The sequence below is a fragment of the Falco punctatus genome (genome assembly GCF_963210335.1).
Source record: "Falco punctatus genome assembly, chromosome: 2".
Classification (NCBI taxonomy): Eukaryota; Metazoa; Chordata; class Aves; order Falconiformes; family Falconidae; genus Falco; species Falco punctatus.
This window is the reverse complement of record NC_137581.1, coordinates 88,627,662-88,653,497: the sequence shown is the minus strand read 5'-3', so window position 1 is coordinate 88,653,497 and position 25,836 is coordinate 88,627,662.

Sequence of the window (25,836 nt, the reverse complement as noted above, 5' to 3'; positions counted from 1 at the left end):
ATAGGATAAAAGATCCTGAGATGATTGCAGACTAAAATAATGGGAATCTTGGAAAAAAAATACCTCTTAGGTAGAGATGCTAGCGTTCATCACACTGGGGGCCCAGTGTACTGGGTACTGTGTAAAACTAAAGGAAATGACACTTTGTCCCCCATGTCCCCAGTTACTGTTCTCCTCTAGTAGCTGTTAAGTGCAAGCCCACTAGCCTGTTTGCATACTCTGTGATTGGTATCAATGTTTGTATTAGTATTCAAAAAACAACAAAGGGTGTGTTAAAAATAGCAGAGATGACAGAAAGAGGGCAATTACTTGGTTGTGTGAATAGGAAAGATAATATTAAGTTACCGTGTAATTAAGGTTAGACCAAGGTGAAATAAAGATAGCAAACAAGGGAAGTAAGGAAAGGTTACTCATTCTGGACCCAAACCTATCCCAACTGAATTTAATGACAGGTTTACGCTGACCTCTGTGAAAGTGAGTAGGAGTGGACTTGAGGTTAATTTAGAGACATATTCATAAAACAATTTAGTGAAACTTGATAATGTATACTAGAAAAATTAACCATAGCCAAATAAATAAATGGTAACTTATTGAACTGAGCTTGTCCTGGAAATGTTTTGTTAGGGGATGTTCTTTCACATAACACCGTGTGCTTATTATAAGAGGTGAAATGCATGGTTTTGTTCCACATTAGATTATTTATGGGCTTTCTTCAAGGCAAATCATTTTCAAAAGGCCTGAACCTGGATGTGTTCTGCCACTGGTCAATCTCAGGCTGCAGGGTTGCTTACCAGCAGGATATCAGTGCTGTTTTCATGCTTGACTGGAAAACATTTGTGGCTTAAATCCCATCTTGTTTGCAGCTATCAGAAAATGCTGCATTCTTTTATTGAACAGGCATGGAAATTATTGATTTCTCCTCTGTGCTCACACTAACATTTGTTGCGGGGTTGTTGGGACTGCCTGAAATGGTTCAAGATAATCGCTTGTGAGACAGAGAAAGAAACTAATTGAATCTTCAGAGAGGAAAAGGACTTAAATGATGAAAGATGGTGGCAAATTAGTTAGCTAACAAATAGGTGCCTTGGAAATTGAAGTACAAATTAGGTTATCTAATTTTTCACCGCAAACCTAAGCAGTTCCATTAATATGATTTCCATCTTGTGATAATATTTTGTGGCTCATCAGGAGCTTGCTGAGACATATTAACGACAGCTAGAAACAATGGTAATACAAAGCTTCTGTTTCGAGGTAAGGTGATGAGAATTTTCCTAAGAAAAGGACTTAAAAAATGATGATTACATTACATTCATACTACCAATAAACATAGCACTGTACGTGTTCAGTTGAATAGAGTATATGATAATAATTTAGGCAAACAAGTCTGATCCCTTTACCTTCATGCATGTTGTCAACATTGCCACACAGGGCTGCACTGAGAAACAGGGCCAGTTACAGTGCACATTGGCCATGCATCAGGTAGGCTGCTTCTGGGACAGGAACCAGTGCTTTTGTCTCTAGACTGGTGTGCCCTGCCACACACATTATGTTGTAGTACCAATATGACTTTTTCACTGTATTCTCCTCCCTGGACACTGATCATTGCTCCTGAGCTCTTACAGTTATTTTACTATGGTTAGGAACTGCAGATGGGAAGTCAGTGGGAGCAGGAGAAGAAAGAACACCTAGCTGCTGCTCAGAAGCCTTTACCAGCATCTTTTGGAAAGTATCGGATCAGATTTTCCAGATTTCCCAGCAATCCTCTTTGTGCCCACTATCAATGCATAAGATCACTCACTTGGATCATGTTGCAATCACCAATGCTTTGATTTTCTTATACATACATTCGCTTCACTATGTTTCAACTTTAATTCTGCAGTGAGAAAAATGCATATCACTCACAGCTGTCTGCAAGTTATCTCATTCCACCTGCCTGCACACTGGTATTTGGCAATCTCATTTTACAATGTATGTTTTTTCCTCCCCTTCTTTAAAGCATGATTTTAAATCTAGCAGTAACTGAGAGAGCTGTTGTGAAATTATGGGAGACAGTTATTTCCGTCCATTCCCAGAACACCTTGCTACAACTCATTTCGTGGTTAGCACAACGTATATAGTGGCAGGGACAGATGAACAAATGAATATGGTTCTAATTTAAAACCAACAGTTTTTCAGCAAGAGCTATACAGAGTGCATGTCTGACAAAGGAGGAGGGAAATAGTAATTTTTCTTTTAAAGGGTGATGTCATCCTCCAAATTATTTTGACATGGTTTTTGATCTGATCTCCCTTCTCCTCCCTGTTTTTTCTCTGACCAAGGAAGTTGTCCAGCCTCACGGATATCAGTCCTTGGATCTGTGGCAAACTAGTGTCACACATGTGCATTCTTTTGGTTGTTTACAGTATGTTCATGTCTCCATCAATACCTTCTCAAAAGTTGTGTGGGCATCGGCCCATAGTGGGGAGAAGGCTCTGGATGCCATTTCACATCTTTGACAAGCTTGGGCTGCTCTGGGGGTTCCGAAGCGTCTTAAGACAGAAAATGGATCAGCATATTCATCTGCATGCATGGCCAAGTTCCTTGCCTCTTGGGGGGTGGAACATGTTACTGGCATTCCACATTCCCCAACTGGCCAAACTATTGTGGAACGTGTTCATCATACTTTAAAGCTACTTCTTGAAAAAACGAAAAGGGGGAATGGGTTCTGAGACTCTGCATGCTGGTCTATGGAAAGCTGTGTATACATTGAATTATTTGACTGTGCCAGCTAGGAAAGAGTGTCTTGTGATTACTCACATTTCTTGTCTTTGCAGGAAGGAGATCCTCCTATCTGAGCAAAAGTCTTAATGTGAGACCTACAAATGGGAAAATGGACAGGTCTGTGGGATTTAATTACCTGGGGATGAGGGTATGCTTGTGTCTCCACAGATGCAGGGCCGCAGTGGCTTCCCGCTAGGTGTGTTAAGCCTGTTTTAGATCCTAGAATTGACAAGAGGACATCAGATACCGGCTGTTCCACAGAACCCTTGAGAGGGGAGTCAGAACATCTGGGTGACCCTGATGCAGAGCCTGAATCAGACGTAGCTTTGTGCCTTCTTAACTCAACCTGAACAGCCTTTCCACATATCCTGCCAAGGGCCCTACAATAGATGATAGACACAGCCTTTTTGGTTAAAAACAACAAGGGGGAATTGTAGAAGAATGAAGGCAGTGGTTGATTAACATTGATAATATGCAGCTGTGGCCTTGCCACAGAGGCAGTGGGTTGATTGACATGGATGATGTGCAGCTGTAGCTCATTCCAGCTAAGCAGTTAAATAGCACTAAGGAGTTGATGGAGAAGGGTGGTGTGGTCTGGCCTCTGGAGGAAGGTGAAACAGCATGGACAGTATAATCGGGTGGGTAAGCTTTGTTGCTGCCTACTAATTTGTTTGTACAGCAGTGGTCTAGCAGCAGTATCAGTTGCTGTTTTACAGTATCAGGCATGGCAGTGTTCAGCCAGGGCAACTGATGGCATGGCTGAGCCTGTTTGTGGCCCTTTGAGGTGGACTGCTGTATTTCGTACCAAATGAAGCAGGTTGTAGGGCCTCCATTGTAGATACAGTTAAGTGCAGCAAACAGATCCAAGACTGGTCTAGTTGTGACCACTTTTTGCAAATACCAGACAAGAAATGTATGCTTGTTTCCTTCCAATAGTTGATGGCTTGTCAGATTGCATTTTGAGGCTCAGAAACAGCAGACCAGTTTAAGAGCCTAAGGACAAATAGTTCAGCTCTTACTTTGACCTTCCTACCAACCCACCAGTGCTAGCTATGCTGCCACTCATTTGGGCTGTAACTTGCAGAGGCTCATCAGGGGAGCTGCAAAAGAAGTCTGACTCTTTAGCAATGGTGTTCCCTCAAGCTGTGGAAATAGAGCTTTCGCCCTTGTGACTAATTCTATAAGGGGCTATGTATCATCCGTTAAGGTGACAAACAATGTATGGTTGCAGATCCAGTTTAGTGGCCTCTATAATATGCACCTGCACAGTAAAATTGCTGTAGTACATCACTGAAATAATGATTTTTCCTGACCTATTGTACATTACTAATGAAATAAGCTCTCTCTTCCTTCATTAGTAACTTAATACGTTTTCTGCTTCATGTCCTCATTTAACATCACCAAAGAATAATTCTTTTGTTCCTACATCAGAAACATAGATGTTTTACTTCTACTATATTGCTAACACAATAGTTCTCACTTCAATAAGCCATATTACTGCATTAATAGGTTTAAATGAAGACTGAATCTCCACAATATCATCTTGGAATGGGACAGGGGTTCCTTTAGAGACATTAAGGACAGTGCCGCTTCTGCCCTTACACATTGCTAGATACAGTAGTCTACAAGCGCTGTGCAAGAAATCGAGATTTAGGGTGTAAAATGTGATCATGAAAGAAGGATTCATGAAATATAGAAGTCAGAGACTTTACAAATCTTAAGAGATGAATTCTAGCAGAGCAGTAGGTAGCATATCTGTCAAAGCCAACTGTTTCCTTGGCATTCTGTTTCAAGGGAAAATTAAAACCCATGATTATCTGCATTCAATCTATACCATAAGAATGATGATAAGATTAATGATCAAAGCTGTGTTTCTGTCTCAAGGGTACCCCTGCTGTTATGTGCCTACTTCCTACTTAGGAACCCTGGTGATCGATGTAGCTGTCTGATACAATTTCCTATTGCTTGAAATATGGTTTCCTGGCTGGTTCACGCATGTGATGCCCCACTTGCCGAGTCCTGTGTGATGCAGGCATCTGTTTCTTACTCGTTTAAGAAACCTGCAGGAATAATTTAATCCATATTAATGGTATCAGCTTATGGTCCCAAAGTGAACACTGAAGCTATAATTCAGTTTCAGGGCTCTGCTGCTCTTCATAAGACATGAGTGTTAAAAAAAGTGTATTTTGGATTAAGAAATTTGAAGTGCTGAAGCTGCTAAATGGCAGAACCAAGCCTCATCCCTTGTATAGCATTAATCCAAGGCTGGTTTAAAACTTAGTCAATCAGTAGGAGAATAGAGAAACAATAGATGATAAATTTGTATACACAAGTGCTCTCAGAAATGCAAGTTTTTTTAGAAAAATTGGTATATGTGAATGAATAGAAATTGCTTGTTCAAAGACTAAGTGTGCTTGAAGGATTGTGTGAGTTAAAGCAGGCAGAAAGAAGATCGTGATCGGAGGAGGAGCTTGGAATCGAGGCAGAGACTGGAGCTGAATAGATGAATCAACTGGGACAGGGTCGGGTGGTGGATTTGAAGAACTGACATGACCAAAGGAAACTTCTAAAACGTTGACTAATGATTTGGTAAGTGTATATAAGCTGTTCTGCATCCCTTTGTTCTCTGCCACTCACTGAGGTGGTGGCCCAACTCTGAGTTGTGATTAAAGCAAGCCTAGTGGTACCCATGTCTGTATGAATTTCTCCTTTAACAATGAGAATGAAGAAGGTTCTTTCAATTGAATTTTCAATCAAATGACTAGATTTCTCATTCAAACACCAAGTAATTGATCTCTACTATACTTTATGAAATGTTCCTTGGTTTTAGTGCGGTTAAAAGCTTTGCCTTTCTTAGCGGTCATTGTTCATTCATTTATTTTGGTTTATTTCTCTTCCTTCATTATTGGTGCTGATTAAAAGGGCTTGCTTAGGAAAAGGAAGGTGCTATTGCCCTTTTTGCCTGTGGTGTGAATTAGTCCTGTCTTCCCATGTATGGGTCTCTTATTTTTTTTTTCCTTCGTGGGAGGTTCTTTTGCCGTTCTCTTTCATTTGGCAGAAATGTGTATTTAGAGTCACTCCTACACAAGTAATTCTTTAGCCAAGGCCAGAGGCTCAAAAGGATTGGGAAGGGCACTGCTCACTTAATAGACCAAGTATCTGACATCCACTCAGTATCTCCACAGCTTTGCATCATTGTCTGAGTCCCACAGGCCTGGGCCACCTGTGTCTGCATGCTCAGCGTACAAACCCCTCTTTGGGGGCACAATGTGGTGGTAAGGTATGGGTTACTTGTAATTTGGAACCATGTTAGCTCCAGGCGTGCATCGGGTGGGGAGCTGGCTCTGGTTTGTAACTGCACTCAGCTCCTCATGGAGAACAAGCAGCAGTCAATACTGATGTAAAGTGATCATAGCAAAAATGGTGATTAGGGAATACAGCACAAGGTTTCTTCTTCATCGTTATGGTAACTTTCCTTTTTTTTCCCTGTGGCTAAAGAAAAGTGATAATGTTGCTTGGTTTTTTTTTATTTTATTTTACCGACCACCCTTAAAATAATAAAACCCCACACATTTGATTTAGGAGCTTCTCTCCCATTAAGTCTATAGGATATAGCATCAGGACACTCCGAGATACTTAGGCTTTGAACTCCTGTGATTTGAAAGGGAGGAGCTGCAGTTAAGCTACTTTAAAGCAGATTTTAAGAAGGCATTTAGATGCCTAAATATACAGATCTTTTTCTGTTGCCTTTTGCAACAAGCACTGTGAAAAAGTCTTCTGCAGGATATGATTCTCCTTGATATATGCATCTGAAAGTTTTCTTTTAAGAATCTGCTTTGAAGCCCTTTTGAAAATATTACCCCAAGAGAGTACCAATTGGCTGTAGCTGGAGACTTTTAAATACAATATGGGCTTTAGGGTCCTTCTGTGAAGGTGCTGAGTTCAGCTGTTGTCACAGATGTATCAGTGAACTGATTTAGTCTGTCTGTTTCTGTCTTCCTAACGTGTGTGTACTGATGGGGAGGGAACTGGATAACTGGTAAAACACAGTGAAAGTGCATTTGTTCATACATGCGAATGATTATTCATAGAATATTTTTGCTTCGTTGGCCAGCTCTGTCAAGTATCCACCCACCTACAATAAGCAGACAGAAATGTCACAAAAGTAAGGGCTCAAATACTTAACACACTGAAGGTTCAATTCAGATCTTTAATGACATTGCCTTCAAAGTCAGCCAGCAAGAACATCAGATGGCTGGATGTGATGCCAGTGTGGAACACAAGAAAGAAGAAAACCCAACATAATGTATATGAAAACCATAAGAAATGCAAAAAAGAAAATGTAATACATAGCACATCTATGATTTAAAAAGTGATTATTGTTGGTTTTGTGCCATTTCCATAGGATATCTGAAGGCATATGCATTTGGGTAGATATAGCATTTGTATCAGTAAAAGTCTTCCCTTTAGGACAAGCTCAGACCTTACATTTTCAGCAATTCAATGGCAAATATTATTTTCCTGCTACTTTTTTTTGGAAAACCTTCACCTTGTCTTCTACTTCAAGATCATCTTGCTGCTATGCCTTGTAACTATCAATCTTCATTTACTTTGCTGTACAGAAAAATTAACCTTCCAGGAGGGCACTTTTTTTAAAGTGCAAGATAATTTCTTAGTATCATTGACACTTGTTGAACTGTCACTGGTTATATTGGGTGAGAATTGCTGGTAACGCCTGTACTTCATCTTCATATCAATGGGAGCCTGATGATCGATTTATTTTCTTGTCAAATACATTCTTTAATGGGATGCCTTTTTTGTGGTTGACTGTTCTGATAAAATTAACTTAATTAACTATCAAGATCTGACAGAACACATTCAGGCAGTGTCACTCATTTCAAAAGAATAATAATTTCAATCAAAGACAAGTTGCCAAGCATTCTAATGAGGTATCTCAACATTAGCAGGATTTCATACTAATGATCAAAATGAAAGATTTCAAGGTTTCTAACAAATTACGATTATAAACCAGATATTGCATTAATACCAGGCTACACTGTCACTGTTTATTCACTGAGCCATCAGTGATTAAAACAAATTCTTGTGAGCTCCTGCATGCATAAGTTGGTTGGGAAAAGAGGGAAACAAATTATCCTCTGCTCAGTTTGTCATTCAGGAGCTTGTACCACTCAGCCACTGCAGGGAGGCAGGTGATACCTTCCTAGCACATCTCATACTTTGTGGGGTGCAGGTTCCCTATGAACAAATAAGCAGTGGTGTGTGCAGCATACTAGAGTTCACATTGCTGTATTGTGCTATCGCTCCGTATTATAGTGGGAGGCTGAATATCAGCAAGATCTATTACAATACTGGAAGATTAAAGTACTTCTTGACTTTCCACAAGATTTTAAATTCAGGATAAAGGAGGGGGAGGCATGGTGTGTGAGAGAAACACAGAAAGAAAGGGAGAGGATTATGCTTCAGCAGCCTTCGTGATAAAATAGTAGTAATTAGTTTCAGTAAAATCTCATAATAGTTTTTTTGCACTTCACAGGAAACCAAGTGGCAGACAGATAAAACAAATTACTTTACTCAGGGCAATTAGCAAGCTATTACAGGGTTCTGCCTATGTTTCCACATGACTGCAAAGTTCATGCCCTGTTTTTCCAAGAACTTTATGTTCCTGAAAATGTCATCCATTTTAAAGCTATCATTGTGTGTACACAGAGCCACTACATCTCTCAGAGCACAGCCCGCGCTGTAGCGGATGGCCTGAGAGATAATGAGTTCTGCGACCACATTGAGGGAAGGGGGAGTTTGTAACACTTGCTGATTACTTGTCTGAAATAAACCTCCATTGTTACTACTGTGTGCATGACTCTCTGACACATAGTACAGGAGAAATATTTGGGGTTTTTTGTCCTGCTTTCTTATACTGCACTAGCAGGTGTAAGTGAAAATGCATACTGCAGATTTAAATGTTCCAACTTTCATGGCTGATTCCTGATAGTGACCCCATTAGAAAAGAAGAATGATTTCCTAGCAAAAGAGTACAAAGATGTCCAACTAATCAGAAACTGAGATGGAAAATCAGTTTTCATTTTTTTTGTTTTGATTGAAAACACTTTTCAAGTTTGTGTCTCAAGAAGGCATCTGTCTTGATAAATTAAAGATTGGTTTCATGTAAAAGTAATTCAGATATTAAACAAAACAAGAAAAAATAGATGAACATGTATGATACAGAAAAAATTACAAGTTTGAAATAACTATATTGAAAAATGTCCCTTAATGCATGGTTTACAGCTAAGTTTTAATGAAAATTATGCAAAATATGAAGATCATCACATTTACTAATGGGAAGTTTAATTTACTTTTTTGAAGAGAAATCCTTTTTTATTGCATTGAGACCAAGGGAATTCTACTGGTATAAAATGTAGGAACAGCGTAGGAGTTAGTAGTATGTTTTCTGGCAAGACTTTGTACAAGAGCACCAGCTCTCCTGATGTACGCTGCCTGGCCATGATTTCAGTGCAGAATAAGAATTTCACACCAATTCCTGCAAGTTCCTGAACTTCATTTCCAAACTATAGACCACTAAGTATTAATGAAAATTAATTATTATTGTTAATATAATTATTAATAATAGTTGTAGGATTCAACATGTATTTTTATTGAAAAATGATGGTTAAAATCAAAGCTTATTCTTGGTTATATTTTTTAGGCTGTTTCAGCCTCCTCCTATCTCTCACTTCTGGACCTTCAAACCAGCTCTGTAATTTTGGGTTTGGCCAGCCAGCTGTTTTAGACCAGAAATTATAGCTTGTGCAGCTGGGATGAAACCTAGTACTGGTATCCCAAAGAAGAAAATTCACTGATAAGAACTTGCATCTTTTCATAACTAATTTTATTGATATGATTACTTCTAGGTTGTACCAAAACTGAATTGTGCATGTTCATTCCGACCCTGAACAATGAGACCCTGTACAACCATTTGTTTATTCCCTCTGCTAGCCAGAGTGCAGGAGACTTACTGGTCTCTTAAGGCAGAAACCCCAATAATTGCATCATTGAATATTCAAATTCATTAGCAGCAGTCAGAAGAAGAATTTAAATGGTTTAGTCACTTTCCATCACTATCTCTTTCCATCACTCACCTTATCTTCCCACCAGTGATTAATGGTGGTGAGAAAAGAAAATAATATGATCGAGATATCTTAAAACATGGTAAGGTGTTGGAGGTTAACGGCAGGTTTTGTGAGCTTGACCAGTCAGTAACAACACTCAGTCTTCTTGGATGGGGGAAACCTGTGGCTTGGCCTGGGATGGCAGATGATGATTCTAGTGAACAGACTTCAAGAAGAAATACATTTTCTTTGGAAATTTTGTCGGAATACCTTGGAAATCTCTATAGTAGAAAAACCAATTTAGTTATTAGAAGTCCAGTTTTGCTGTTACCCCCTTGGTAAGTCATTGATCCAAGAAAAGAAAATATGTTTAAAGGAAATGTGGGTGCTATTATTATTACTATAATTTTTTAATGTTGTCTTTCAATGAAGCAGAATTTATTATGTATTTTACAGGGAGATGTTATTACAGTAATGTCAGGACTTATTTGTGCATTTATTAAAAGAAGGAGGTAGTGCTAATATAGACTACCATGTTAACACTTACGTTTCTCACAGAGTTGCTATTAGTCGCCAGAATTACCATGGAACTATATTATTTCACAGCAATTATTGCATGGTTAGTCTTGTGTCACTATTATGTCAAACTAACAGTACTGTTTTATCTGCTCTGCTACAGACAAAGCCTGAATTCATCTGCAGTCCTTGAGAGTGTTATGATGGGTCTAATGAAACTCTGAGGCTCCTTAGTTGTCTTTATCCATGGCAAAGTAATTCTGTCTCAAAACAGCAGGATTTGTGCTTTAAGTCCTGGTGCTACAGGTTGGAGGAATTCATAAGGGAAACAGCAGCAGAATACCCTGTGCTGAAACCTGGGCCTCTGGGACTGGAAGCATCTATTTCCTAGTTTTCTTTCAGAAATAAAACACTTTCTCCTTTACTTCAAGTTTTCTATTAAAAATTATTTATTGAAAATTATTTATTAAAGATATTCATTTTACAAAAACTTATTAAAAACCACCTAAAGAAGCAAGGTTCTTTACAATCTATGCACATCAAAATTATGCTTTAGGTTTGTATGTGAGAGTTGCTGGAATAGGTATGTTAGGCTTGCAGCCTTTCCTTACCTTTTTCTTACAAGGTCAGGAAATCCTGCATGGTCACAGTGGGTAGTTCCCTCAAAACATCTGTGTTTCCTTCCTCAGGACCGTGCCAGGTGGTGGGGACCTGAAGGCACCACTCGCCAACACACACCTCCAGCCTGTGTCTGAGCATCAAGTTACGATCCTCATTAGCAACAGTTCTATATGCGTGTAAAGGGCTGCAATAAGGGCTTTAAGATGTTTCTAAATGCCTTTTAAGGAAGGGGGAAAAAAAGGGAAAGAAAACAGCTCATTACAGTTTACATGATTATTGTCCCACATGGCAATCAAAAATGGATCCTATTCTTATCACATATCACAGCTTTTGTAATTGGAAGGGTGTACCTAGAGAGAACTCCTGAACAGTCCAGCTGATTGACAAAGTTGTTAGCAGACATAAGACATGTGAATAGAAATGATTTATCTTTGATGCAGGAAAGCACTTGGATTTTAATTGCATAACATGGCCAAAAATCCTTTGGGCTGAAATGTACTCAAATGACAAGGGAGACCTGATAGATGCTTGAGAGGTCAGGATGTTCTGACCAGAATAGTTTTGCTGAGGTATTTGTAAAGTCACTGTGATCCAAATGATATTTTTAATGTGGAAATAAAGTGGATGTAAATTGAGGCAAAGCAAACTGTTCAAAGCAAAATGTAGCATTGAGACTACATGTTTTATGGGACAGCTGATCACACAGAACTTCACATAGACATGTGAATTTGTTGGTATGAATGATAAAGGAGCTTGTTTGAAAAATGATTCATTAGATTTTTCTCTGCGATGACACCTTTACTGCCTACTGATCAATTTGCTCTGCCAGATGGAAGATGGAAATACAAATGTGCTGACACATTATAAGTTTATGTTTGTTTAAAATGCAGTAACGAAGAATGTTAGTTTTGCCTTTTTATTCCTGCCCAAGTATGCATGTAATTTGCTGCATTAATTTTGATATAAATGTTTGTATATGCATCTGGTTAAAGTAGCTAGTTCTGCAAGTTTCTGGCCCACCTGGTGGTCAACGCTGCTATCATCACATATATGTCTTTCTGTTCCTGAACAGAAGTTAAAGCAAGGCTATCTAAAAACTTCTTCAATAGAAAAAAATGAGGTTTTGACAGAAAAAAGAACAAGTATTGCTTGAGAATAGTAATAGAGACTTACACATTGAACAGACCTCGCATGTGCAACAGGAAGCTCTCACAAACAACTTCTCAACATCTAAGCCCCTGAGTCTCCATTCCAAATTGAGAAGACCTTCCGTTAGTAACAGTACTGCTTAGTCCCCATGGCCCATTTACCTTTTAAAGTTCAACTCTAAAAATATGACTCTGCAGAAGTAGTTTCATGAGGATTTTGTGGTAATTTTCAGCAATGAGAAGCCTAATCTGCTCAATTCCTAAATAAGACTATGGTTTTTTTTCTATTGTCAGCCAGCCTTACACGCATAGCTGGAGAAGATGAGAGTCAAGATGCATCCTTTCATATTGTTTACTAAAAATAACACATTTATCTTGCCCCTAGCAATTCTGTTTGTGGTCTGCAAAGATGGATTAAAAATCGTACCCCTCCCCTGTAACATAATGGACTCTGCAGTGCTAACAAGAAGTAGTAAAGGTAATAAAAATATATTTCAGCCTGTAAAGCAAATGGATACTACTACTGAATATACACTAGGAGCAGATGGCAATAACAAGATGTATAGTTTGCACTTTCCAAGCAAAAACCCAAATTTCTTTTTAGTCCTGATTTCCCCACTGTATCCAAACAGCATTGAGTCACATAAAGGTGGCTGTGACTTCCCCATGGAGGCTCAAGCTGACGGTGCTGGAACATTTTCCATTAAACTGCTCTTTTTTAATGAAAAAAAAAAATAAAATGAAAGGATACACATCATGAAAAGCATCTGCATAGCTCAGAAATTTGTTATTGTTTAAAAAAAAAGAAAAATGTCCCAAAGCTAGAATATTTTAGATGAAAAGATGAAGTATTTCTCTAGCGTGCACTGCCTTGGGATGTTGTGGGATTTAATTTTGTTTCACTGTGTACCTACCGTTCCCCATGCATTTACACTCCTGGTTAAACTACTTCTTCCCTGCAGACCAGGAGCTCTCTTGGGAGACATTGTGCATCATTGAAGAGCCAGGCAGGCTGGAAACCCAGGCATATAGGGGAGGAAGGAAACTGGAGAAGTTAGAATCAAAGTTGCAGTGAGGCATTGCAGCTGCATTTTCAAACTGTATTATTTCAGCTTTGATCACATTTTTTTCTAGGATGGATAGGCTACACACACAGTCTTAGTGTTTTGAGGCAAGAAAGACTATAGACAGATGATAATGAAAAAGCACATCCTCAATTTTTTTCGAGGGTGAGAAGGACAGGAAAAGAAAGTAACTTTTAATGAGCTCTAGCTAAGACAGAAGATGCATCCTTTGGAGAGTTAAGACCATTACCCCTTTTCTATCCTGATGCTCTCCTGACTTGCCTGTCCTTGCATCCCTGGCATTCCTTCTTCGCCCTGTTATTCTGAGGAACAGCATGAATATGTAACCATGAGGATCTGGGCTGAGGCAGGAGAGATTAATTTCTTCTCCTGCCTCTTGATACTTCTACCAGTTGACTGAAATTGTTCACATTTTGGGAACTTGTGTTTCTTTAGTCCTAGATTCCCAGACAGCAGTGACAGACTTCTCCCTCACAATATTGCATTCAAGGTGTTGAGAAGAAGCAGGACAGTTACATATAAAAGAAAGTTTCAAACTTTTAAATTGATTTTGCCTGGTTGTAAAAGAATACTTATTATTTGTACCTGTTAAATCTTCTTAATTATTAAGTAGTCCTGAGGGCATCTAGAAATTAAAGGATAATTGGAGGAAATAATAACATCATGAGGAAATTGGGGATAGAGAGTGTTAAACTATCCTTCAAAGTGTCAGTAATTAAAAATAATTAAGGTTCAGGACTGGCATTAGGAGAATGTAGAAGAAGGGTGATGCTATAGGGAGATGATATGAGGGGTTATTTGAACTTGTTTCTTTCTCACTGGCCACTTAACTGTTACTAGAGAAACTTTGAAAAGGTTTTCATGAGTTGTTTTGCTTTTGAATCAGTAAGTTTGGTTTGGGAGTTGTTTTTTTTAAAATAAAAAAAAATTACTCAATAAAAGGTAGGAATCTTTTAATTCTAAAGAAGGAGAAAGGAATACCTTATATAACTTTCTAATGCTTTTCAAACACTGAAGACTACTTCCCTGCATGTTTGCATTGTATGAAAGGAACGATAGGTAGTTCTGATCAGTAGCATCTGATTTTACAAATACCCACGCTTACTTGCCTTTTAGGAGCAAATATTCTCTGTATTATATGGTCAGTTTAGCAGGCACTTAGGAAAACAGGACTTCTGAAGTTTTCCTCCAATAACATGTTTATAGAGAAACTTTCAACCTTTTCATGAGGCCAGAGAGTATCTTAGTTAAGTGTGCAAGCAGGATTTTATCATTTTGTTCAAGGAGACATGAGTCTTGCATGGTAAATTAACCCTACATGTCCTTTCAGCAAAAACTAATTCTGCATTATTTCATCCTCTGACAAGTCATATTTATGAAGAAGTTAATATCCACTTATTCTTCTGCTCCCTGTGATGCCCTATGAATAAGCATATGACAAGAAATGCGTTAAAAACATATTATTTGTGTACAAACCCAAAATTACACTTTAAAATGGATTTTTTAAAAGAACAATGTGGCTTTTTTAAACCTATGACTTTTATCCTCTTTTTGGTGACAGGTTACACCATTTGTGCTTTATAGCTAGACACACAAAGGAATTTATTCCTGGAAGCTCAGCTGCCTTTTTAATTGTCTGTACCCAGAACTCAGAGCATCAAAGATGCTTCAATGCTGCCACAGCCTGAAAGCACCTACTTTTCTTACATTTATGTTTTCTTGCTCCCAGTTGTGCTCCTTTGTCATGTGCTCCTTTCAGCAACTTTCTTTTTCTCTTGTGGAAGACAGAATAAGCATTATTCCACCCATCTTGCTTGTTGGCTCAATGTGTTTGCAGCACATGCCTCATCAGTTATCCATGAAATATGTGGAAGGCACAACTATTTTCCATTCAGCTCCCTGCTCCATCCTTTCTCAAGGCATCATGTGATAGCCAAGATCAGGGAGCAGCTGCAGAGGGCATGGATGGTTTCCCCTCTCTAGTGTGCTTACCTTGCCCATCTCAGGCACTGGTTCTGCAGCAGCCTGATGGCTGTTCCTGGTGGTGGGGTGGTAGATCAGCCCACCTTGTTGAAGCTGTTCCCTTTTTTGTATAGTGTAGTCCCTCAGCCAGGCCTTGGGTATAAAAAAGAACATGACTACCCAGCACTATCATAGGAATTGGGATGGATACTTACCTGCTCCGTAGAAAAATACAGAGTGATTTCTGGTGTTAGAAGGATGTGTGAGGATCTCCTTCCTCCTCAGCAAGAGCCAGGATGGCAGGACTAGAGGGCCACTTGGCCTCTTTCTCTGGAGGAATCAATATTTAATTACCATAAAAAGTGGAAGGGTTTTTGCAGAAAGGAATAAGAATTCTCCTTCTGGAAATCCTCTAAAGTAATGGTGAGTAGAGTACTTCCTGGCACCTGGTGTTTAGATCTGCTCAGCTGGAGATCCGAGGTGGATCCAGGTCTCCAATGCAGTAGTGTAACCAGTGTCAGCTATGGGATTGGAAGGTCCAGTAATTTTCCCTCTGACAGGTCTTGCTGTTTAGGAGGACCCTCCCCCCTCTGGGGACCATCTGTAGGCACCTGGGTCTTATTTCTCATGTCACATAAGTTCTTTCAGGATCCACAGTCACCATGGCTGAAACTGTGACATGGGAAGGAGAGAGGGAAGAACTGACTGGGCCAGAAAGAAAGGGAACAAGGTGGGCTGTGTCCTGCTGATTCTTGCTTGGGGTAGCACTTGGTGTTACAACACATACTGTAACCACTGGATAAAATACGCAAGCAGATCCTAGCCAAGGTTTGCTAGCCTGGTGGCCTGAGTCCAGGTGAGGGCCTGGCTGCTGAGCTGAGGAGCCTTGCTCCGGCTTATGATTCTCCTTCCAGTGGGAAGGAATAAACAGCTTCCCCAGAGACAGGTACTGAGCATTTCCAGGCTCTCTGCTATGAAACTACAAACCAAGCCCTGGGCAGGCATGAAGTGCCCTAACTGCCCACGCTGTGTGTCACCGAGACCCCAGGCTGGAGCAGCCAGCTGGACTCCCTGCGCAGGGAGGCTTCCCTCTGTGCTGCAGCCTGAGGGACCGACCTAGCGCTAATTACCTGGAGGTACTGAGGGCAGGGAAGGGCTCCGGTAGTGCTGGCGCTGGCCCCGAAATATGGAGCCAGGAAGCATTAGACCCCTTACTCTGAGGCAATTGAACCAGATTTGTCTTAGGCTTAGCAATGTTTGCTTTAGACCCAGAATGCTTGAAATTTGGAATACTTCGATATCAACAGAGGTGATATTGTTTGACAAAACCTTTGTGGAAAAAACAATTGAGGCTGGCTCTCTTCATACTTCTAGAGAAAGCACTAACTGTCACAGATAATGTAATAGGCAGAGAATTCACTGCACATTACTCCAGTATGTTGCATAATAAACAAAAGAAATAGGTGCCCTAGTGGAAGGTTAATCTCTTTCATAGGTTTCTTCTACTTGGTTTCTTATGGCTCTTACGATCACAGGCAAAAAAATCAGCTTTGATTGTAAAATATATCCCAAATCTATTTTTCATGTTTATTTGTAGTTAGTGGAGCATTTTTTCATGGGAACTAAAAGGCATTTGATAAGTTTAGGATAAACTAAATCCATATAAATGTGCATGCACATACATGTATGCAGAGCTGTGGGTCTGAGTGAGGAAGAATCAAAGAAATACAATGTCAGAGAATCTCTGGCAGTGTAAATGGTCTGTGGCATCTAGCTTACTGCAAGGAAGAACAAAAATCAGATTGCTTCTTCTGTGAGCAGACAAAATACATAACTCTCTCATTTTCTCTCTCTAAAAAGTGTTTTAAATATCTTTATCTAAATCTACAGCATTATCACTCAAAATGTAGGAAATAAGCAGAAGACATATAAGAAGGCTACAATACAGGTATGGGTTTACATCTTTGTGGGCTCACCATGACCCTTTGGAGAGGGCCTAGCTCACCTGTTACACATCTGCGCTTTAGAGATAAGATCTATTTCCCCAAACCTTCAGACCACTGCAACTCTAGTTATTAATAACTATTGTTGAGAATAAATATGTATTTTTTCCTAGAACAAAGGCAAAATTTTTTACTATTAATTAAATATTATAACTAGGTTTTGGTTTACTTTTTCATGGTCTGCTTTTGCCAGTGTGTGGGCCTTGAATAACTTCACCCACTTTTCAGCTTTTTGAAAAACTGATTTTAAAAAAGGCACATACAATTACTTAGAATTTGTGCATGTGGAAATAGTCCTTGATAACTAAAGCAACATAATTTTAATATGCATTTATATGCTGTACATTGGTAAGCCTAAAAGAGAATATGCTGCAAGATCTCTGTAGAAGGAGAAAAAATTTTAAAATTAAATTGATATTCATCCTTCAGTACTAATCATGCATTCATCTTGAAACCACATGCTCACAATCATGAAATTCTGTATTATACGTGAATACACTAAGTAACCATCAAAGATCATAATTTTTAATGTTCTCCCTCTGCATCATGTTCCATTCTGAGGTGTTTTTTTAGGTTAAAGCATCACATATTCAAACAAATGATCTAAATAGCAACCAGGCAAGCAGCAGGGGGATCCAGCCTCCCCAGCGCAGCCCGTTCCTCTGCAGCAGGACACCCATCCCTGTCCCCCTGGGGACCAGGGCAGCAGCAGGTAGGGTGTGTGGGGGGTCCCTGGTGGTCTCCAGAGGGCAATGCTGTCCACCAAAGACAGGTGCTTCAGCTTCAGGTGGACTGGATCCCTGCCCAACATTTTAAGAAAAGTTCCATGATTACTTACATTAAGTAATTAAATATTTACCATTGAGGCAGAATTTGGAATATGAAAAAGGAAAACTCTGTACGTAACTGATAGTCTGACTGTAAATTATTATTCTAGGTAGCACATGACTATTGTAAAATTACAGTATCTATTTATGTAGGAAACAAGAAATGCATTTATTATTAATGTGGTTCCAGGATCCCGTTTCCATGATGAATTATAAATATGAGTTATAAAACTGTTTACCATTCTTAGCTCTGTCAATTTGCATGCATATAGCCTAAATATATTGTAGATTAATTAATTCTTAAATATATGTACATAAGATGTTTTGTACTTTTTGGTTTATTTTCTTCATATTCGGTGTCTGCTGTTACCCTGCTCTGTAAACATTCCACGCACTTAGAGATGGAGGCTGGAAGAAGACAGAAGTCCCATGCAGGGTTATTACATGACCAGGGATTTTTAAATGATGAAAACATGTTTTTATTACAAGATATGGCATGCTTTTAGTTCCGAGGACATGGCTTCCTATAGCAACAAGCATATAATAGAACTTTTTTTTTTTTAATGCATGGACTTAATTTACATAGTAATGAGAACTATGGTCTGGGCCACTCTTTTGTCCTGTGCAAATTTAGTCTTTCTGAAGCGGTTTCCCAAGTTGCTCCTACAAATGTGTGTGCAGGTGCAGCTGCACTCAGCCCGGCCCCTCAGAGGTATGGTCCCATGGACTCCAGATTTATTGGATGTGTTTCAGAGGGAACAAGGGCACAGATGCCTTTGACAATATCTGCCTCAGGTACTAGAGGTGAAAAAAAGTGAGGTTCAGGTTGTGGAGGCTCTTGTGTAAGTGTCCTGTCTCACAGTGCTGCTTTTACTTAAAAAGTTTGTTAAAGACTATGGAATATGCACTATACAGGGTACTACACTGTCATCTACCTATTTCCCTACCTACACATGAGCAAACTGATTTTACATTCATTTTTATTTTAGTCCTTGTCCTGTTTCATGTGAAAGCTGGGTTACAAATGCCCTCCCTACCCCTAGCCCCAAGCCTGATGCAGCATGGGCGATCGAAGCAGCACAGGGAGGTTCAGGTGAAAACCAGCTGTTTGCCTGGAAAAGTGAAAGTTAACAGTCTCGTGAGAGATGCTGAACAGGGCTGAAGAAAGTCTGCCTGCAGTCTCGTCCGTTAGAACAGAGGGAATAAATCGTGTTCTCAAAGATCAAACAAGCAGACCTTTCCCTGCCTCCCTTTGATGTAGCAGCAAGTAGGAAAAAAAAAACCCGCTGAAATTACCTGGAGTTTTTTCTGCGAATGGAAAATAATCGGGGTCTTTGGTTTTGTGCACGGGGGCCAGCGAGCAGAGGGGCTGGCGAGCAAGGGGACAGGGGCCTGGCGAGCAGCGGGGCAGGGGGTCGGCGAGCAGTGGGGCTGGTGAATAACGGGGCTGGTGAATAACGGGGCTGGTGAATAGCGGGGCTGGTGAATAGCGGGGCTGGCGAGCAAGGGTGCTGGTGTGCTCGGGGACAGGAGGGCTGGCGAGCTGGCGAGCAGGGGGGCTGGTGAGCAATGGTCTGGCGAGCAGGCGGCGAGGAGGGCTGGTGAGCAGGGGGCAGGGGGCTGGCGAGCAGGGCCCGGTGGCCGCCCGCAGCCACGCGCCGTTCCCGCCGGCGCCGCCGGGTGTCAGCAGCGCCGCTCCGGACCGAGCCCCGGCGGCTGCGGGCGGGCTGGGCGGCCGCCTCGCTCCCAAAGCCGGGGCGGGGGTGGGGAGGGAAGAAAAAAGGATTACTGCCTTCCCCGGCAGCTTCTGTCCCCCGGAGTCACAGAGGCGTTGCGTAGGTAGAAAGATAAATATTTGTGTTTTGTGGGTCGGCTGTACCTGTGGTGGATAAAGGGCTCAATAAATCCTCTTGTCTGCCCAATAAAGAAAACAGTGTTTCATGCTCGTCTGACATCGCAAATATTTGCCAGGTCCATCTGGAGGTCAGCGCTGTGCCGTTGTGCCCTTCAGCCTCTCGTTTTCCGCTAGGATTGAACTAGTGCCTTTCTGTCTTCCCCGCGCTGATTTTCCGTTGTGCATATGATGAATACCGGCGGCTGGAAACCTGCTGCTCATTCATCTGAACAGCTTCCCTGTCTCCTATATCACACCATTAATGTGCTATGGGGTTAATAAATACAAACAGAAAAGAAGGAGGCAATGTGTTTAACCAAACAGTGTTATCTTGGAAAGGCTGGGATGAATGCGTCTCCTTGCAGGACACAGATAGGGGCAAAATATTAAGCTGTTTTCTCTGCACATTAGATTATGCCGACATGCATTTTGTAAATATAGGTCACCCACTCTTATTTGATATTTACTTGGAAATGTGATGAATCTCTTTACATATGAGGTAGTGATCTAAGTTCAGAAGACACTTTGAGACTAAAGGGCACTACGTCTGTAGTAAATGATATTTCTTATTCCGGGAATTGTTTATTCTGAGTAGCAGGAATACTTCTGAATTATTATGCTGACATGATGCTCTGTGTCATCTGGTCCTTTTTCTGTCACCCCCCCTCTTTAACCTTGTTGAGTTGTCCAACAATGATATGTCTTTACCAGAAATAAGAAATGTAAAACTGTATTTCATATATATATATATATATATGCCTATATTCCATAGGGATCCTCTGTAGCTATTGTCATCTGCAGAGCAATAATGTATTACCTAAGAAAAGGATCTTTTTGCCCTTTTTTGACTCATTGCTGCTTCTTTTTCTACTACAGGAAGCAGTAAATAGAAGCAATGGATTTGCTTTCTAGTGCAGGCATCCCTCTCTAAACCAGTCATTCAGGTGACTCATGACTTCAGGTACCTCTGTACCTCTAAACATTTTTACAAGGTCATCTAGATTTCTTCTATTTCTGAGTTTAAAAAAGAAAGAAAGAAATGGGGGGGGGGGGGGGGGGGGGGAGATCTCCATGCCACATATTAATTAAAACTTTAAAATGGAATTTTTTAAATCTCATTTTCACTTCTCTGTATGAGCTTCCCATTGTTACCAGCTTCCCCAACAGACCTCATTACCCTGGAGATTTCTTAAAGCTCCAGCCAGAGAATTAGTTTGATTTTGTGAGAAGCCTAGCTTTTACCAAAACAAAATCAACAGCAATAGTAACAGTAAATTTAAAAGAAAAGTTAATTTGTGGTCTCTGTGACTGAGCACAAAACCTCAGACACTAAATGAACAAGTAGAATGTAAGGGGGAAGAGAACTGTAAAAATCTTTCTATTGCTTTTCCACCTGCATGATTATAAGCAAAAAGAATATTTTATCTATTTTTCATCTTGACATGTGCTTTTTTTAATGTTCCAGATCACCAAAATTACATCCTGACTTCCTTGCAAGTTTATCTAATTGTCACTTCTAAAAGCTGAGGGTGGATTTTAAAGGCAACACACAGCTTCAACCAGCTGAGAAAAAGAGAGGGGTGATGGATCCTGGATCCAGTGCTGTGTGGAGGTATCTCAGGGATATCTTAACACTGGGAAAGAGGAATAAAAGGCAAAAAACCAAAAAAGTTTTGAAACTGAGCTGTGACTCTCAACAGTACATCTGAATGATGCTTCAAGTGCATCTTGATTTACTTTCTTGGGGAAGGTGTTTATAAATCTAACATGCACACGTTGGTTCTACATGCTAGTCACACAGCTTAATATATATCAAAATCAATGGGTATTGGAACAGGTAGCTTGTAAAAACTTGGCATAAACTTGATGACTTGAGTGGTTTTAAAATGGGATAAATTAATTAACCCTTCAGAAGAATTAAGTTCAGCTCCTTATTTCTTAAGCATCTGCTCAGATAACAGTAAGGAGGGCCAAAAAGTTCCTGAACACCCAGATTCCCATAGCTTTATTTTGAAAAAAAAAAAATTTGTGATTCCCAATATCTGATACTCCGTGTATTATGGAGCTCTGAGATCTAGTATGTACACTGCAACTGTGGCGAATCAGTTACCGAATAGGTGCTGTGTCTTCTGGCCTCTACATGAAGGTGTAGGTATGGCACTGACAGTCACCTCATTAACTTTGCTACATTTTGGCATCGGTTCAAAGCACAGTAAGATCTAACACCTTTTAAAACCTAAGCAAATAAGAGTGGCAGCAGAACAGTGACTAAACGCTTAGCAGGCCCTTCAGTATGTGTGACCTGCTTTAGAGCAGCTGCAGTGCCTGCTGAATTCAGTATGACTAATCTTAAGAAGTTAGGCTGCAAAATCATAGGAAAAAGTAAAACCCCATTTTTCTAGGCTTCCAAGAAATAGTTGAAGTCTAACAAATGCCTTGCAGATTTCACTCAGGGGTTGGAAGATTTGGATACAAAACACTGAGGTGATGCCCCTCACTGTGGCACAGCCATCCTTGTTAGCTATATATCACTGCCTTGAACTGATATTTCCCTAAAGTAGATTGGGTTCTTTTCTTTCCTGTTATTACTTTTTTTTTTTTCTTTGTGACTTTAATCTGTTTTAGTTTGTTGAGACAATATATTTGTGCATTGTTGATTGGTTTGGTTGTTGGTTTTTTTGGTTTTTTTTTTAGTTCTCCATAGTTTGGTTACGGTTTTCTTCATGATTTCCCCATTGACATACAGTCTTCCTTTCTGACTCTTCCTTCCGGTATTGATTTCCCCCACACTGAGAGCCGTGTTTGTAGCATTTACCCTTTTCCACAGATGAGAGATACTGGAGCATGCTTCCTTAAAGCCACTGGCCTGAATTACTGGGAAAGTACATTTAATGTTGCTTACCCAGGACTAGTTAAGCGATCTGCTTACGTGCCTGCTTTTGGCCACTGCATTTCATTGGTCAGAAATGTGGTTCTCTAGAATGCAAAGGGAGACCTACTTCTCTCATTTCTTTTCTCTATAAATATAGCACTTGAAGCCAGAATATGATGAGTTTTTAATGGGATAGGTTGTCGTTGTCGTCATTGTTTAGATAACTAATGCCACACTGGGATGAAAGAAAGGGCCCAGCGTTTGGTTGCTTTCATGCTGTTTTTTTTTTTTCTTTTTTTTTTTTTTTTCAATTGACAAACACAGCAAAATATTTTGCAATCACAACATGAGAAAAAGCAAATAATAAATACAATCACTGCAAATGATTAATTCTCTTCACTGAGAGTTAACAATGACTTCTCCAAAGGACAAGAGCTACAGATGCAAGTATGCATTGAGTGCATGGGGGGAATAAAAGCACCTAGGATGTTGTATGGCATCAAGATTCGGAGCTCCTTAAGCCAGAGCTGCCAAAACTACAGCACTTGGACTGAGTGCTCTTCAAAGAAACACAATTGCTGTCAGCATCAGCATTTTCCACTGCCAAAAGTTTGAAGGTTCACAACAAAACTTAAGAAAAAAGGGTCATTTTCCTCCCAGATGCTTGAGGCTGTCACACTGCTCAGCTACGACATGCCTATCGAGACAAGAAGAGCTACAGAAGTTCTGCACAGCGGAGTAGTGACAAACAGTGCCTGACAGTATCATTACAAACGGCACTGTGCAGGACTTCCAGAAAGCCACTGGGTTTAAAATGCTGCTGAATATTACCATGACCCCTGCAAAACAGGCCTGAAGTTTACAGTTCATCAAGGATGGCATTTTAGGAACAATGAGCTCTTTCAGCCTGGAAGTAATTACTAGAGATGCAATAGCCATGAATATCATTCTACTGTTTCATGCCCCAGTGAACAGTTTAAACGGTTGCATACCCACAGGAGTGTGTAACACTCCCTTTCTGTCCCAAATCCTCTCTATAATTTCTCTTCCCCTTCTCCCATCTCCCCAACCTGACATAGACACTATTGCTACTGGAGTAAAACACTACCCTGTAGCGTTTACTTGAGCTGGAGAGGCAAGAGATATGACACTTTAAAAAAGTGCCCTGAAAGGGTGGCAAATTGCAACTCTATATGTGATCTCCTCTTAGGACCATCAGAGGTTTCAGGGACTATGGAGTTTCCAAAGGGTTGTTTAAGTTTGTATTTTTAGATACATTGCAAAAGAATAACCTTTATGATATTTTTCACAGCCCCTTACACTGCCCTGTGAACAGTGGGAGTACAGGGGAGTAGTCTTACACCAGCATGAGCCATTACCTCCCAAAATTTTTACAGGACTCAGCTTTATGATCCATGAAATCCATGAAGCCCCAAGGAAAGTGTGTGTCCACAGAGAATTTCAGTTGATCTAGAAGCTATCAACTTTACTCATCCTCTTGGATTTACACAGAGACAGGAATAAAGAATGGCTCAAATAAGGAGGACTGCAAAATAGTCATAGTTTTTAGACTGAATTATCCCTAAAATGACTATATATTTAAATGTGAGCAATCATACTGCAGCCACACACATTAGATGTTTATTGTCTGGTGCTGACCTTGTATTCACACCATTTTTCTTCTTCTATTTTCCTTTGTAGGTTATTTGATGATGTTATTTTCAGTTCACTTCATATGGCTCTTTTTCGCTGTTCACAAATTGCCAGAGTCTAATGGGACAATTCTTCAGCAATTACACCTAAATGAGCACAACTATGCCCTGGTTATGTTTCATATTTCAATGCATGGGAGCACTGCATGCCATCTTTTCCCTTGAATTTTCAATATATTAAACCTTAATAAAGATATTATTCAATGTTAGGTGAGACTACTGACACCAATGAATTCCTTTTTAATTTTTCAGTGTATAGTCCAGACGTGGCATCAGTGCATCATCCAGTCAGGCTGGATGAAATCTGAATCACAGAGGGGGTAGGATGCTGATAACCAGTCTGCTGAAGCCATTCATCATGTTTTCTAATTTTGTGACAGTCTAGTGACAGAGCTTTCAAGTAGGAGCCAGAACCTGTGACTTGCACTCCTTGCTTAGTGCACTGAACGCAGTGAATGCAGGTCCTTCTGGTGTCTTTCTGCAGCTACAGTTTACAGTGCACAGCACCCATCACTGTTTGTCAGAGGTGACAGAAGTAATTTTTGCAGCTGTATTTCATTTAAAAATCTGATACTTTTTTTATTCCTGCACATAAAGAACAAAGCCTTCTGGGCTTACATGTTTTAGTTCTTGTAAGACCTCAGGCAAATTATCTGGCACTAGCAGCCAAGAACACAAAAAAAGTGGTTTTTATAGGTATGTAAGAGAACTGAAGGTGCAGTCATTCCTTTAAACATGGGAGGGGGCTGGGCATCCAACTTTCCTTTATAGTTTAGTAATCTTCCACAAAACATACATTTTTGACTCAGAAAAACTGTCTCACTATATAGCCTATGGAAAGAACTACCTAAATAAAGCAGTATCTTTTATTAAGAGACAAAATCCTGAAAATGTCAGTCACATTGAGAGCTGTTCTGATTTCTTTTTCTTAAAATATTTGGTTCCATTCCTTGTCTTCAGTGATTTAGTATCACAAAGCTGGGAGTGGAGGTGGGGATCAAACAGGCAGGGGAGATAACTGAGTAAGAATGAATCACTTCTGAATCTCCCTCAGTGTTGTGTAAAATCCATTGATTTATACTGCCAGCTGCCTGAGATGAGAATGGAATCCCCCCTTGTACAATCTCTCTTGTAAGATATTGAATAAACTGTTTGGAGGCATCTATAAATAAAGATGTAATCACCTAGTGTAACCGCAGTTGCCTGACCTGAGTATTCATGGGCAGTTATTTACATGGGTATCCCCAGCTAACTTACTGGGAATTCTGAGTGAGGAGTTATCTGCTCATGGAGACAAAGCATCTGGGCTACC